Here is a 15,106-nt window from a genome sequence, read left to right as displayed (position 1 = left end):
TTTCAGCAAAAACATTACAGGTGAGGAGAGAGTGGGCTGATACATTCAATACGTTAAAATGAAAGAAAGAAAGAGAAAAAGGCCTGTCAACAAAGAATACTATACCCAGCAAAGCTAATGCTCAGAAATGAGTGAGAGATAAGTAAGGACTTTCCAAGACAAAGAAAAGCCATGGGAGATTATTACCACTGGAATTGTCTTACAAGAAATGCTAAAGTGAATTTTCCAAGTTAAAACAAAAGGATGTCAACCAACAACATGAAAAATATGAAAGTAAACGCATTATTAGGTAAGAATATGGTCAAAATCAGACTACTCTGATACTGTAATGGTGGTATGTAAATAAACCTGGTGGTTTATAAATACAAAAAAAGTATTAAAATAACTGTATTTACAATAATTTGTTAATGGACAGGATAAATACAAAAAATGTAAATTGAGACATAATAACATAAAACATGGTGGGAGGAAAAGGTAAAGTGTAGTTTTTGAATGCCAATGAAATTAAATTGTTATCAGCTTAAAATAGTCTGATATAGCCATGAGATGTTTTTACATAAGCCTCATGGTAACCACAAGAAAAAAACTGTAGAAAATTCACAAAAAGTTAAGAAAAAGGAAACAAATAATACCACTAGAGAAAATCACAAATCACAAAGAAAGAAAACAAGAGAGGGAGAATGGAACAAAGTAGTCAGGACAAGATTAACAAAATGGCAGTAGTAAGTCTTTACCTATCAATAATTACTTTAGATGCAAATTGATTAAATTCTCCAATCAGAAGACACAAAGTGGCTACATAAATAAAAAGATAAGATTAAATTATGTGCTGCCTACAAGAGATTAACTTGAGTTTAAAAACCCACATGTACTGAAAGTGAAGTAATGGAAAAAGACATTCTATGTAAACAAAAGAGAGCAAAGGTAGCTATATTTATATCAGAGAAAATAGATGTTAAGACAAAAACTATTACAAAATACAAAGGAGGTCATGAGAGTCAACTCACTAAGATTACAGAATGATTATAAATGTATATGCACCCAAAAAGGCACCATGTAAATTTATAGGACAAATACTAACATGAATGCTGGGAGAAGTAGACAGTAATAACAATAATAGAAGACTTCAAAAGCCAACTTTTAACAATGGATAGATCATCTAGATAGAAAATCAATAAGAAAATAGTGGGCTTGAACAATACTATAAAGCAAATAGACCTATTAGACATATACAGAACACTTTATCCAATAGCAGCAAAATACACATTCTTTTCAGGTGCATATGGAACATTGTCCAAGTAGATCATATTAGGTCATAAAACAAGTATTGAGAAATTTAAGAAGACTAAAATCATATCCAGTATCTTTCCTGACTATAATGTTTTAAAACTTGAAAACGCTAACAGGAAGAAAATTAGAAAATTCACAAAGAAGTGGAAATTAAACAACACCTTTCTCAACAATCAATGGGTCAAGAATAAATGAAAAGGGAAATCAAAAAATATCTTCAGATAAATGAAAATGGATACACAACTTACCAAAACATATGGCATGTGGCAAAAGCAGTGCTAAGAGATATGTTTATAGCAAAAAAGATGTACACTGAGAGAGAAAAAATATCTCAAAAAAAAACTAATTTATATATTAAGGAACTAGAAAAAGAACAACAAAGTACGCCCTAATTCAGCAGCAGGAGGAAAATGAGAAAGATCAGAGCAGTTATAAATAAAATTAAAACTAGAAAAACAATAGAAAAAGCTAATAAAACTAAGATTTGCTCTTTTGATAAGATGATGAACCTTTAGCTACACTAAAAAAAGAATATGTACATAGAATTATAAATGAAAGAGAAGACATTACAATTTATAGAACAGTACCATAAAGGATCATGAGAGACTACTATGAAGAGTTATACTCCAATGAATGAAACATCCTAGAAGAAATGGATAAATTCCTAGAAACACAAAATCTATCAAGACTGGATCATCTCAGAAATAGAAAATCTGAACACACCAATATCAGATAAGGAGATTGAATCAGTAAATAGAAACTTTCCAAAAAAGAAAAGTCCCATATTTGATGGCTTCATTGGTACATTTTTATTAAATATTTTAAAAACTGGCACCTATTCCTCTCAAATGCTTCCAAAAAGGTGAAGAGGAAGAAACACTTCCAAACTCATTTTACAAAGCCAACATCATCCTGATAGAAAAGTCAGACAAGGACACTCCAAGAAAGAAAATTACAGGGCATAAGGGCTCACACCTGTAATCCCAGCTACTTGGGAGGCTGAGGCAGGAGAATCACTTGAACCTGGCAGGCAGAGATTGCAGTGAGCTGAGATCACGGCACTGCACTCCAGCCTGGGAGACAGAGAGACTTTGTCTCACCAAACAAACAAACAAAACAAACAAACAAACAAAAATTACAGGCTAATATTCTTGATGAACATAGATGCAAAATCCTCAACAAAACACTAGCAAACAAAACGTAATAGCAAATTAAAAGGATCATATGCCAATTCTGTGAAGAAAGTCGTTGGTAGCTTGATGGGGATGGCATTGAATCTATAAATTACCTTGGGCAGTAGGGCCATTTTCACGATATTGATTCATCCTACCCATGAGCATGGAATGTTCTTCCATTTGTTTGTATCCTCTTTAATTTCATTGAGCAGTGGTTTGTAGTTCTCCTTGAAGAGGTCCTTCACATCCCTTGTAAGTTGGATTCCTAGGTATTTTATTCTCTTTGAAGTAATTGTAAATGGGAATTCACTGATGATTTGTCTCTCCATTTGTCTGTTATTGGTGTATAAGAATGCTTGTGATTTTTGCACATTGATTTTGTATCCTGAGACTTTGCTGAAGTTGCTTATTAGCTTAAGGAGATTTTGGGCTGAGATGATGGGGTTTTCTAGATATACTATCATGTCATCTGCAAACAGGGACAATTTGACTTCCTCTTTTCCTAATTGAATACCATTCGTTTCTTTCTCCTTCCTGATTGCCCTGGCCAGAACTTCCAACACTATGTTGAATAGGAGTGGTTAGAGAGGGCATCCCTGTCTTGCTCCAGTTTTCAAAAGGAATGCTTCCAGTTTTTGCCCATTCAGTATGATATTGGCTGTGGGTTTGTCATAAATAGCTCTTATTATTTTGAGATATGTCCCATCAATACTTAATTTATTCAGAGTTTTTAGCATGAAGGGCTGTTGAATTTTGTCAAAGGCCTTTTCTGCATCTATTGAGATAATCACGTGGTTTTTGTCTTTGGTTCTGTTTATATGCTGGATCAAGTTTATTGATTTGCGTATGTTGAACCAGCCTTGCATCCCAGGGATGAAGCCCACTTGATCATGGTGGATAAGCTTTTTGATGTGCTGCTGGATTTGGTTTGCCAGTATTTTATTGAGGATTTTTGCATTGATGTTCATCAGGGATCTTGGTCTAAAATTTTCTTTTTTTGTTGTGTCTCTGCCAGGCTTTGGTATCAGGATGATCCTGGCCTCATAAAATGAGTTAAGGAGGATTCCCTCTTTTTCTATTGATTGGAATAGTTTCAGAACGAATGGTAACAGCTCCTCCTTTGTACCTCTGGTAGAATTTGGCTGTGAAACCGTCTGGTCCTGGACTTTTGTTGGTTGGTAGGATATTAATTATTGCCTCAGTTTCAGAGCCTGTTATTGGTCTATTCAGGGATTCAACTTCTTCCTGGTTTAGTCTTGGGAGGGTGTATGTGTCCAGGAATGTATCCATTTCTTCTAGATTTTCTAGTTTATTTGCATAGAGGTGTTTATAGTATTCTCTGATGGTAGTTTGTATTTCTGTGGGATTGGTGGTGATATCCCCTTTATCATTTTTTATTGCGTCTATTTGATTCTTCTCTCTTTTCTTCTTTATTAGTCTTGCTAGCGGTCTATCAATTTTGTTGATCTTTTCAAAAAACCAGCTCCTGGATTCATTGATTTTTTGAAGGGTTTTTTGTGTCTCTATCTCCTTCAGTTCAGCTCTGATCTTAGTTATTTCTTGCCTTCGGCTAGCTTTTGAATGTGTTTGCTCTTGCTTCTCTAGTTCTTTTAATTGTGATGTTAGGGTGTCAATTTTAGATCTTTCCTGCTTTCTCTTGTGGGCATTTAGTGCTATAAATTTCCCTCTACACACTGCTTTAAATGTGTCCCAGAGACTCTGGTATGTTGTGTCTTTGTTCTCATTGATTTCAAAGAACATTTTATTTCTGCCTTCATTTCATAACAGACACTTCTCGAAAGAAGACATTTACACAGCCAACAGACACATGAAAAAATGCTCATCATCACTGGCCATCAGAGAAATGCAAATCAAAACCACAATGAGATACCATCTCACACCAGTTAGAATGGCAATCATTAAAAAATCAGGAAACAACAGGTGCTGGAGAGGATGTGGAGAAATAGGAACACTTTTACACTCTTGGTGGGACTGTAAACTAGTTCAAGCATTGTGGAAAAAACAGTGTGGCGATTCCTCAAGCATCTAGAACTAGCAGTACCATTTGACCCAGCCATCCCATTACTGGGTACATACCCACAGGATTATAAATCATGCTGCTATAAAGACACATGCATACATATGTTTATTGAGGCACTATTCACAATAGCAAAGACTTGGAACCAACCCAAATGTCCAACAATGATAGACTGGGTTAAGAAAATGTGGCACATATACACCATGGAATACTATGCAGCCATAAAAATGGATGAGTTCATGTCCTTTGTAGGGACACGGATGAAGCTGGAAACCATCATTCTCAGCAAACTATCGCAAGGACAGAAAACCAAACACCGCATGTTCTCACTCATAGGTGGGAATTGAACAATGAGAACACTTGGACACAGGATGGGGAACATCACACACCGGGGCCTGTCATGGGGTGGGGGGAGGGGGGAGGGATAGCATTAGGAGATATACGTAATGTAAATGACGAGTTAATGGGTGCAGCACACCACGTGGCACATGTATACATATGTAACAAACCTGCACGTTGTGCACGTGTACCCTAGAACTTAAAGTATAATAAAAAAAAAATAGGAATAGCAAAAAAAACAAAAAAACAAAAAGATCATACACCATGGCCAAGTAGGATTTATCCTTGGCATGGAAGAATTGTTTAATATATACAAATAAACAAATGAGATATACCATATTAACATAGTGAAGGATAAAACCCATATGATCCCCTCATTAGATGAAGTAAAAACATTTGAAAAAATTCAATATCCTTTCATGAAAAAAGTTCCAACAAATTATGTGTAGAAGAAATGTATCTCAACTAAGTACAGGCTATATATAACAAGCCCACAGCTAACATCAAAGTAACCAATGAAAAGCTAAAGGCTTTTCCTCTAAGATCAAAAACAAGATAAAGATGTTCACTCTCACCACATCTATTCAATATAGTGCTGGAATTCCTAGACAGATAAATTAGGCAAAAAAAAAAAAGAAAGAAAAGAAAACATATCCAAAATATAAAGGAAGAAATAAAATTGTCTCTATTTGCAGATGACAAGATCTTATATATAGGAAATCCTGCAGACTCCACCAGAAACTGCTGGAACTAAAAAACAAATTAAAATTGCAGGATGCAAAATCGGCATAAAACATCAGTTGCATTTTTATACTCCAACAGCAAATTATTCAAAAAATAAATCAAGATAGCAATTCCATATATTATAGCATCAATAAAAATGAAATACTTGGTAAGAAATGTAACCAAGGAGGTGAAAGATCTGTCCACTGAAAACTATAGAATATTGATGAAAGAAATTGAAGACAACACAAATAAATAGAAAGATATCCTGTGTTCATGGATTAAAAGAATTAATACTACTGAAATGCCCCTACTACCCAAAGAAATCTACAGATTCAATGTGGTTGCTATCAAAATTCTCATGGCATTTTAAAATATTTCTCACATTTTTAATTTTTTTATTTCCAACTTTTATTTTAAGCTCAAGAATAAATGTGCAGGATGTGCAGGTTCGTTACATAGGTAAATGTATACATACCATGGACATAGAAAGAAATCCTAAGATTCATAGAGAACCACAGAAGACCTTCAATAACCAAAGCAATTTTTGACAAAAGAAATAAAGCTGGATATATCACACTAATTGATTTCAAAAATACTGCAAATCTATACTAATCAAAACAACATGGTACTGGCATAAAATACACAAATAGACCAATGGGACAAAAAGAGAACCAATAAACTAATCCACAAATTTATGGTTAATTGATCCTTGACAAAGATGTCAAGAACATCTAATAGAGAATAGACAGTATCTTCAATAACTATCCACATGTGTACGAATGAAATTGGACCCTTATCTTACCCCATATACAAAATCAAATCAGAATGAATTAAAGGTTTAAGTATAAGACCTGAACTGTAAAACTATTCAAATAAACATAGAGGAAAAGCTTCTTGACATTGGTCTGAACAATTATTTTTTGAATATGTCCTCAAAAGCACAGGCCAAAAAAGCAAAAATACACAAACAGGACTGAGTCAAACTAAAAACCTCCTGCACAGAAACAACAACAACAACAACAAAAACCAAACAAACAAACAAAAAAAAACAAAAACACCAATGAACAGAATGAAAAGACAACCTATGGAATGAGAGGAAATATTTGCAAATTATACTTATGATAAAAGGTTAATATCTGTCTTAGTTCATTTTCCTTGCTTATAACAGAATACCTGAAACTGAGTAATTTATTTTTAAAAAAAGGAATTTATTTATGATCCATTATTCACACTTCAGGGAATATATTCAAGGACAATTAAAACAGTATGTTGAAGAGATAACTGTACTCCTATGTTCAATGTAAGTGCCCATTGACAGATGAATGCATAAAGAAATGAATAAAGAAAAAAACACATCCACAATAGTATACTATTCAGTCTTTCAAAAGAAGAAAATCCCATCATGTGCAGCAACACGGATGAACTTGGGGGACATTATACTAAGTGAACGTCAGGTTCAGAAGTACTGTATTATCTTACTTATATGTGGAATTAAAAAATTTGAATTTGTAAAAGTAGAGAGTAGAATGGTGGTTTCCAGGCCCTGGGAAGGGAAGTAAGGGAGAAATGAGATATTGGTTGAGGATACAATATTTCTGTTAGAAAGGATAAATAATTTCTGGAGAGTTATGTTGACTACAGTCAATAATAATATATTGTAAATTTAAAAAATTGCTAAGTGAATAGATCATAAATGTTCTCATCACAAAAAATGATAAATATTTGAGGTGATATGTTAATTAGCTTGATTTAATAATTTCACAAAATATACATGTATCAAAACCACATTGTACACTGTAAAAATACACAATTTTAATTTATCAATTATACCTTAATAAAGCCTGGGGCCGGAGGGGGGTATAAAGACCTTTGAGTCTAACAAAAACATTGAATATTCTTTTTTAAAAAAATCAAAACTTGGCTATGATTATATTTATTTCACTTAGTCTTCATGATATATTTCTACTTTGCAAAGATTGTATTGTATGAAGAGCCAGAGAGATATTTCTGAGTTATAGAACAAAACATGTACCTGCCTTGTAAAAACTATAATAGCCAATTTACATTTCTGAAATTGCAAAAAAAAAAAAACACAAAAAATACCTCTTTTAGAATCTGTGAAAGGTTTACACTGGAGGCAGCTAAATGTTATTTTATTAAAATCAGCAGCACAAATTTCAAGCTTAAGTCCAGAATACTTTTTTCCTAAAAGATGCCTTATTATATTTTTCCTTAGTGCTGGGCAATGTCTCATGCCTGTAATTCCAGCAGTTTGGGAGGCCAAGACAGGAGAAGCAGTTGAGGCCAGTAGCGTGAGACCAGCTTGGGCAACATAGTGAGACCCCATTTTTACCAAGTTTTTTAAAAACTAGCTGGGCATGGTGGCATGCACTTGTAGTCCAGCTACTCGAGGCTGAGGCAGGAGGATTGTTTGAGCCTAGGAGGGCCAGGGTGCAGTGAGTGATGATTGCCCCCTGCACTCCAGGCTGGGGGACAGTGAGAGACCTTGTCTCTAAATAAAAAAAAAAAAAAAATTAAAAAAATTAAAATTAAACATTTCTGTAGGTTTTCCAGCAACCACTCTTTTGGAAGTTAGATGAAAGGATTGCAGATGCCATGGAAAGAATCTGACTAATTCTGACCTCAGCATGACTACCTCCCAACACACTCATGTAATGCTTTATTCAAATCATTTTCTTTAAAACATATGCTGGTAACCTCCGTGCATACCTCCATAAGCCCCAGAGCATTTGCGAAGGTGTGTCACTGGTCAGAGTCTCTTGATTTCACCTCTCTGGATTCTCACTTTTTGATCTTCAAAGATGCTCTAAAGCCAGTGATTCTACTCATAAAGTTGAGGTGTCTATGTTTAACAAAGCCTTCATGTACCTAAACAATGCACATGTTCATATCTAAAGATACAGTGGCATTTTACCAGAGAATATGTTCTAGTCCTAAGAAAAAATATTTGGATATATTGCAAATAAAAATATCTACTCTAAAATCCCAATAGCTTCTTTAATTGTTGACATATGAATTATAATGGGCTCTCTATCTGTGCAGTAATCCTATATATTGGGGATGTCTAGATGTTGGCATTTTTCTTCTTTGGACTGATTCCTACTTCTCTTAAAGTTCAACTCAAGTGTCTTCTCTTAAAAGCCTTTTCTGAACCCCCTTTCAGGTGGCTTAGATGCTACCCACTGGGGTTCCTTTAATATAATATGTACATCTTTACCACTGCATTGCTATATTCTCTTTTTATGCAATGGTCTTCCCCACTAGACCATGAGCTTCTTGAGGGCAGAGACATTTGTTTTTTTGTATCAAAGAACTCATTTGCAGCCCCAGTGTTTGAAACATAATGGGAACTTGCAGAAGTCCATTGCATGAAGGAAATGAATGACAAAGAAATATGTGAGAGACTATAAATCATGCTGCTATAAAGACACATGCACGCGTATGTTTATTGCAGCACTATTCACAATAGCAAAGACTTGGAACCAACCCAAATGTCCAACAATGATAGACTGGATTAAGAAAATGTGGCACATATACACCATGGAATACTATGCAGCCATAAAAAATGATGAGTTCATGTCCTTTGTAGGGACATGGATGAAATTGGAAATCATCATTCTCAGTAAACTATCGCAAGGACAAAAAACCACACACCGCATGTTCTCACTCATAGATGGGAATTGAACAATGAGAACACATGGACACAGGAAGGGGAACATCACACTCTGGGGCCTGTTGTGGGGTGGGGGGAGGGGGGAGGGATAGCATTAGGAGATATACCTAATGCTAAATGGCGAGTTAATGGGTGCAGCACACCAGCATGGCACATGTATACATATGTAACTAACCTGAACATTGTGCACATGTACCCTAAAACTTAAAGTATAATAATAATAAAAAAAGATATTTAAAAAAAATATGTGAGAGAATGGTGAGAAAGGTAAGCAGATGTTCCGTCTAGTGAAATAACAAATGAATATCCCAAGCCTGAAGAAATTCTCAAAGCAAAAATATTATAAAACAATAATTTGCCACAACTTCCTTAAAAGGAAACAGAACCCCCCAAACCTTTAGATTTTCCTTTCAAGTTTTGCTCATTACTGATATTATTCATTTCATACACACTCTATATCTATTCAAGTCCCTCAGAGAATCAAGACTTATTTCTAGCACAGCCTTATGGATCCCTTTCATCTAGTCCTAGATAAAATGCAAAAAACCTATATAATTCATGGAGAGATGTGCAGCTGCTGTTGGAGTTTCTGCAAGCTTAATGAACTGCATGTTCACTGTAAAAGCTAATCCAAACCAACTACAGTTAGGGCCATTATGAGGCTTATACGGGTGTTCACACATGAAATACTTGCTAAGAATCTAACTGAGATTCATAATTGACAGCACCTCAGTTTTTGGGACAGTAAGATTGTATTCATTATAGTACAATATAAGACTTTGTATTGACTGACTGGAGAAACTAGCCACATTTTCCTATGCTGCTACAGTTTAGTCTAGCTGTCAATTTGGCAGTTCCTGGGTTGCAAACTGTGGACACTATTGCTTAGCATTCATGTCTGGTTCACATCCCAGCAGTGACAGTTCACCATCTACAATCATGTTTCTTAACTGCAGTTCAGCCCAGCTGCAGAGCCAATTTCCAACACAATTGCAGCCAGCTCAGACGAGAAATCTGGTCATCAAATGCCACAGTCTCTGAGGTACAAGGAGACTATGTGCTTTGAGAAGTATTAATAAATGCAGTTAGAGAACCAATGGATAGAAACTAGACTTTCAAAGAAAAGTTAAGACACATGATTAAAAATTATATTCCTCAGAATTGCTATAATAATTATCATCTGGAGGCTGGGCGCGGTGGCTCACGCCTGTAATCCCAGCACTTTGGGAGGCTGAGGCAGGTGGATCATGAGGTCAGTAGATCGAGACCATCTTGGCTAACACGGTGAAACCCTGTCTCTACTAAAAATACAAAAAAAAAAAAAAATTAGCTGGGCGTGGTGGCGGGCACCTGTAATCCCAGCTACTCGGGAGGCTGAGGCAGGAGAATGGCATGAACCCGGGAGGTGGAACTTGCAGCGAGCTGAGATTGCGCCACTGCATTCCAGCCTGGGCAACAGAGTGAGACTCCGTCTCAACAACAAAAACAACAAAACAATTATCACCTAGAATATTTATTTATGTTAACATTTAATATGGTAAACTTTCAAAATGGCATAGAGAAAAGATCAAGGAAACATGAATTTGTAGCCTGATTCTGGCAAAGCCAGTAGCTCTCAAACCTTGGGACAATAACTTGACTTCCTAGGGCCTTAAGTCCTTTATCTGTAAAATAAACATAATAACAATATTTCATGGGATTATATAAATATTGAGTGAAATAATGCAGGTAAAACAATGAATACATTGTCTGGAATATTGTAGGCACTCAATATATATTAGGTATTATTAGTGTAAGTATAGTAAATAGAGTAGAGAGGAATTAAAATAGGTAAATAATGAGCTAGCATTAGAAAGACAGATTTTATAATTTAAGATATTTGAAGTAAAACAACTATGAGTGGCATGAAAATCTAAAGTGTATTCAGGTTTGTGTACAGCAAAACCTGAGTGGAGTTGAGGAAATTTAGAAACGAAATTCTTCTAAAAAAGAAGTTTATGTCCTTTGCGGGGATATTGATGAAGCTGGAAACCATCATCCTCAGAAAAGTAACACAGGAACAGAAAACCAAACACTGCATGTTCTAACTCATAAGTGGGGTTGAAAAATGAGAACACATGGACACAGGGAGGGGAACATCACACACGGGGGCCTTTCTGGGGATAGGGGGAAAGGAGAGAGAGAGCGTTAGGACAAATACCTAATGCATGCAGGACTTAAAACCTAGATGATAGGTTGATGGGTGCAGCAAACCACCATGGCACATGTATACCTATGTAACAAACCTGCACATTCAGCACATGTATCCCAGAACTTAAAATAAAATAAAAAATAAATTAATTAATTTAAAAGAGAGTTAAAAAAATTAAAAAATACTGAAGTCAGAAAAGATTTACTAGATTCCTACTATGTGCAAGATACTAAGAGAAAAAAGTAAATAAAATATTCCTATTGCCCTCAAAAAGTTTACACGATGTGGAAAGGTGAACAAGTGTATTCATATAGGAAGAGATATAGAAGAAGATTAAGTGTTAGAAAAAGAACCAGAACTAGGAATGAATAGGGTCTCAAAATCCAAAGAAAGGGACTTTCAGGAAGAAAGTCTAGGGCAAATTAGGTCAAGTGCTGAGGGGCTGAGAATCAACAAAAAGGGCTAGCAGTTTACGAGTGCTTCCCTGTGCCAGGTATAGTTTCAGGCTTTTCACATTTTATTCAATACATCATTTAGGTAAGATCCATTTATTGGATGGTAGCAGGGAACAAAAGGATAAATTTGGAAGTGATAACTTAGCTATGTTTGGAATTCTTTAACAAATAATAATAATAATAACAACAGATAATATTTATATCATGCTTAATAGGTTCCAGGTGCTATTTGCAAGTACTTAACATGCATTCACTCATTTAATCTGATCAACAACTCAATTAGGTAGGTATAATTTTAATCTACATTTCACAGATAAGAAACTGAAAGCAGAAAATGTATTCAAGGTCCCCAAGCTAAAAAGTGGGATTTGTGGAAACAGAGAACTTCAGACTTAAGTAGTCTGGCTTCAGAGCCCATTTCTTTTCTTTTTTTTTTTTTTTTAAATAATGTGTATTTCACGCAGGAGTCTGTTTTATTTTATTTTATTTTTTAAGAGTTTTTTAATTATTATTTTATTTTATTTTATTTTATTATTTTTATACTTTAAGTTTTAGGGTACATGTGCACAATATGCAGGTTAGTTACATATGTATACATGTGCCATGCTGGTGCGCTGCACCCATCAACTCATCATTTAGCATTAGGTATATCTCCTAAAGCTATCCCTCCCCACTCCCCCCACCCCACAACAGTCCCCAGAGTGTGATGTTCCCCTTCCTGTGTCCATGTGTTCTCATTGTTCAGTTCCCACCTATAAGTGAGAATATGCGGTGTTTGGTTTTTTGTTCTTGCGATAGTTTACTGAGAATGATGATTTCCAATTTCATCCATGTCCCTACAAAGCCCATTTCTTAACTCCTACACTATAATGGAGGAGGATCCTGGGCTCTCTCATGATACTCATAAAGATAGGATGGTTAAAAGACGGATTATAAAGGGTGGTGTACCCAGCTGATAAGAGCTTCAGAAGATAAGTGATAAGAAGACAGAATTAAATTGGGATGGCAGTGATGACTAAAAAAGACACAAATGTAAAAGGGGAAATGAAGCTCTGCTCCTGGAAGACGGGAGAAATGACACTGTAGTAAATGTTTGAGGTTGTACAGAATTTGATTCCTAAAACTCAGTAAGCAAGCATTGAGAGCCAGCAAGGAGATCCTGAGAAGGTTGTACCGGATAGAGTATATGAATTTTGAACATTAGATTTGGTGTTATGGATATGTTTGGATTCCAATCCTGACTTTGCCAAGAAATATCTTTGTAACACTGTAGCAGAAAATACACTACTCTGTGCTTTAGGTTTCAAGCAATTTATCATGAGTCAAGCAACTTACTAAGCTCTTTACATGCATTGTCCTATTCAAGCTTCATTCACAACCTTATGACATATGTATCATTATTATCTCCAAATCACAGATAAAGAAATAAAGGATCAATGAGTTGAAATAGCTGCTTAACATGACAGTGAGTGGGGGAGCTGGGACTCCAACCAGATCTGATTCCACAGTTCTTCATACCACTATGTCCATAATAGTTTTTTTTTTTAAATAATCCAACATTACCAATGAGAAAAAACAGATTTTAGAATTTTGTACTCAACCCACAATTACGGAGCATTCATACAGGAAGAAAGGAGGTTGAGAACAATAGCAGCAGGGACAATAGGGGGTCAGTTATTTGAAACTGGCTACGTGTGCAGCCCCAACCCTCAGTACCCAGTTGGAGTGCTGGCTAGGGAAAACCCATTTCCAGCATTGTGCACAATGTTTTTAAGGAGGAGGCATAATAGGTGGTGGTTTTGTAACAGAAATAATCTGGAGAGAATTTGATAACATTAGTTTATTTCAAAAATGAGAAAAACAATGGAAATAAGTCTTTATTGTTTAGTCTTTCCTAAATGTGGATATTATTTTACAAGAGTTGTTCTTTCAATAGTGCGGGAGGAATGGTAGAGTCCTGGTTTGCAACTTAGGAACTAGACTTTTCTAGAAAAGTCAAATTTGCAGGTACATATATACGTGTCAGATTTTTAATTTTTGGCTTGGAAAATGTTAAAATGTAAAAAGTTCAAATTGTTTTCAATGTGTTACCATAGCTTAATATCTGCCATCAATAATTTCCATGTATTAAAGCATTTGCAGACATACTAATATTGAAAACATGCATGCCAGGAAATTCTATTCAGTCAATGGTAGATATAAATGGTTGATGTATTTGCAAAAGTACAATAGGTCACCAACGACTATTTGACCTTAATTCTCCAATATGTCATTTATTCCGCTTCCAGATAATTTCTGTAATTATCAAAGGATTCAGGTGAACATTTCCTTAGGTGAAATATCACAAAAATAGAAAACACAGGATTGTTTCCAGATCTGGATTAATGGGTCATCAAACCTCTATTGAGAGTCCATTATATATATATTCAAAGCACCTTTCTAGGTAGCAGGTTTTACCTCAAAACACTTTCTAAAAGTTACTTCTTAAAGATTTTGTCTTCCATTTGTTTGTATCCTCTTTTATTTCCTTGAGCAGAGGTTTGTAGTTCTCCTTGAAGAGGTCCTTCACATCCCTTGTAAGTTGGATTCCTAGGTATTTTATTCTCTTTGAAGCAATTGTGAATGGGAGTTCACTCATGATTTGGCTCTCTGTTTGTCTGTTATTGATGTATACGAATGCTTGTGATTTTTGTACATTGATTTTGTATCCTGAGACTTTGCTGAAGCTGCTTATCAGCTTAAGGAGATTTTGGGCTGAGACAATGGGGTTTTCTAGATATACTATCATGTCATCTGCAAACAGGGACAATTTGACTTCCTCTTTTCCTAATTGAATACCCTTGATTTCCTTCTCTTGCCTAATTGCCCTGGCCAGAACTTCCAACACTATGTTGAATAGAAGTGGTGAGAGAGGGCATCCCTGTCTTGTGCCAGTTTTCAGAGGGAATGCTTCCAGTTTTTGCCCATTCAGTATGACATTGGCTGTGGGTTTGTCATAGATAGCTCTTATTATTTTGAGATATGTCCCATCAATACCTAATTTATTGAGAGTTTTTAGCATGAAGGTTGTTGAATTTTGTCAAAGGCCTTTTCTGCATCTATTGAGATAATCATGTGGTTTTTGTCTTTGGTTCTATTTATATGCTGGATTACATTTATTGATTTGTGTATATTGAACCAGCTTTGCATCCCAGGGAT

This window comes from Pongo pygmaeus, chromosome 2, assembly GCF_028885625.2.
Source record: "Pongo pygmaeus isolate AG05252 chromosome 2, NHGRI_mPonPyg2-v2.0_pri, whole genome shotgun sequence".
NCBI lineage: Eukaryota > Metazoa > Chordata > Mammalia > Primates > Hominidae > Pongo > Pongo pygmaeus.
This window is presented reverse-complemented; position numbering follows the sequence as displayed.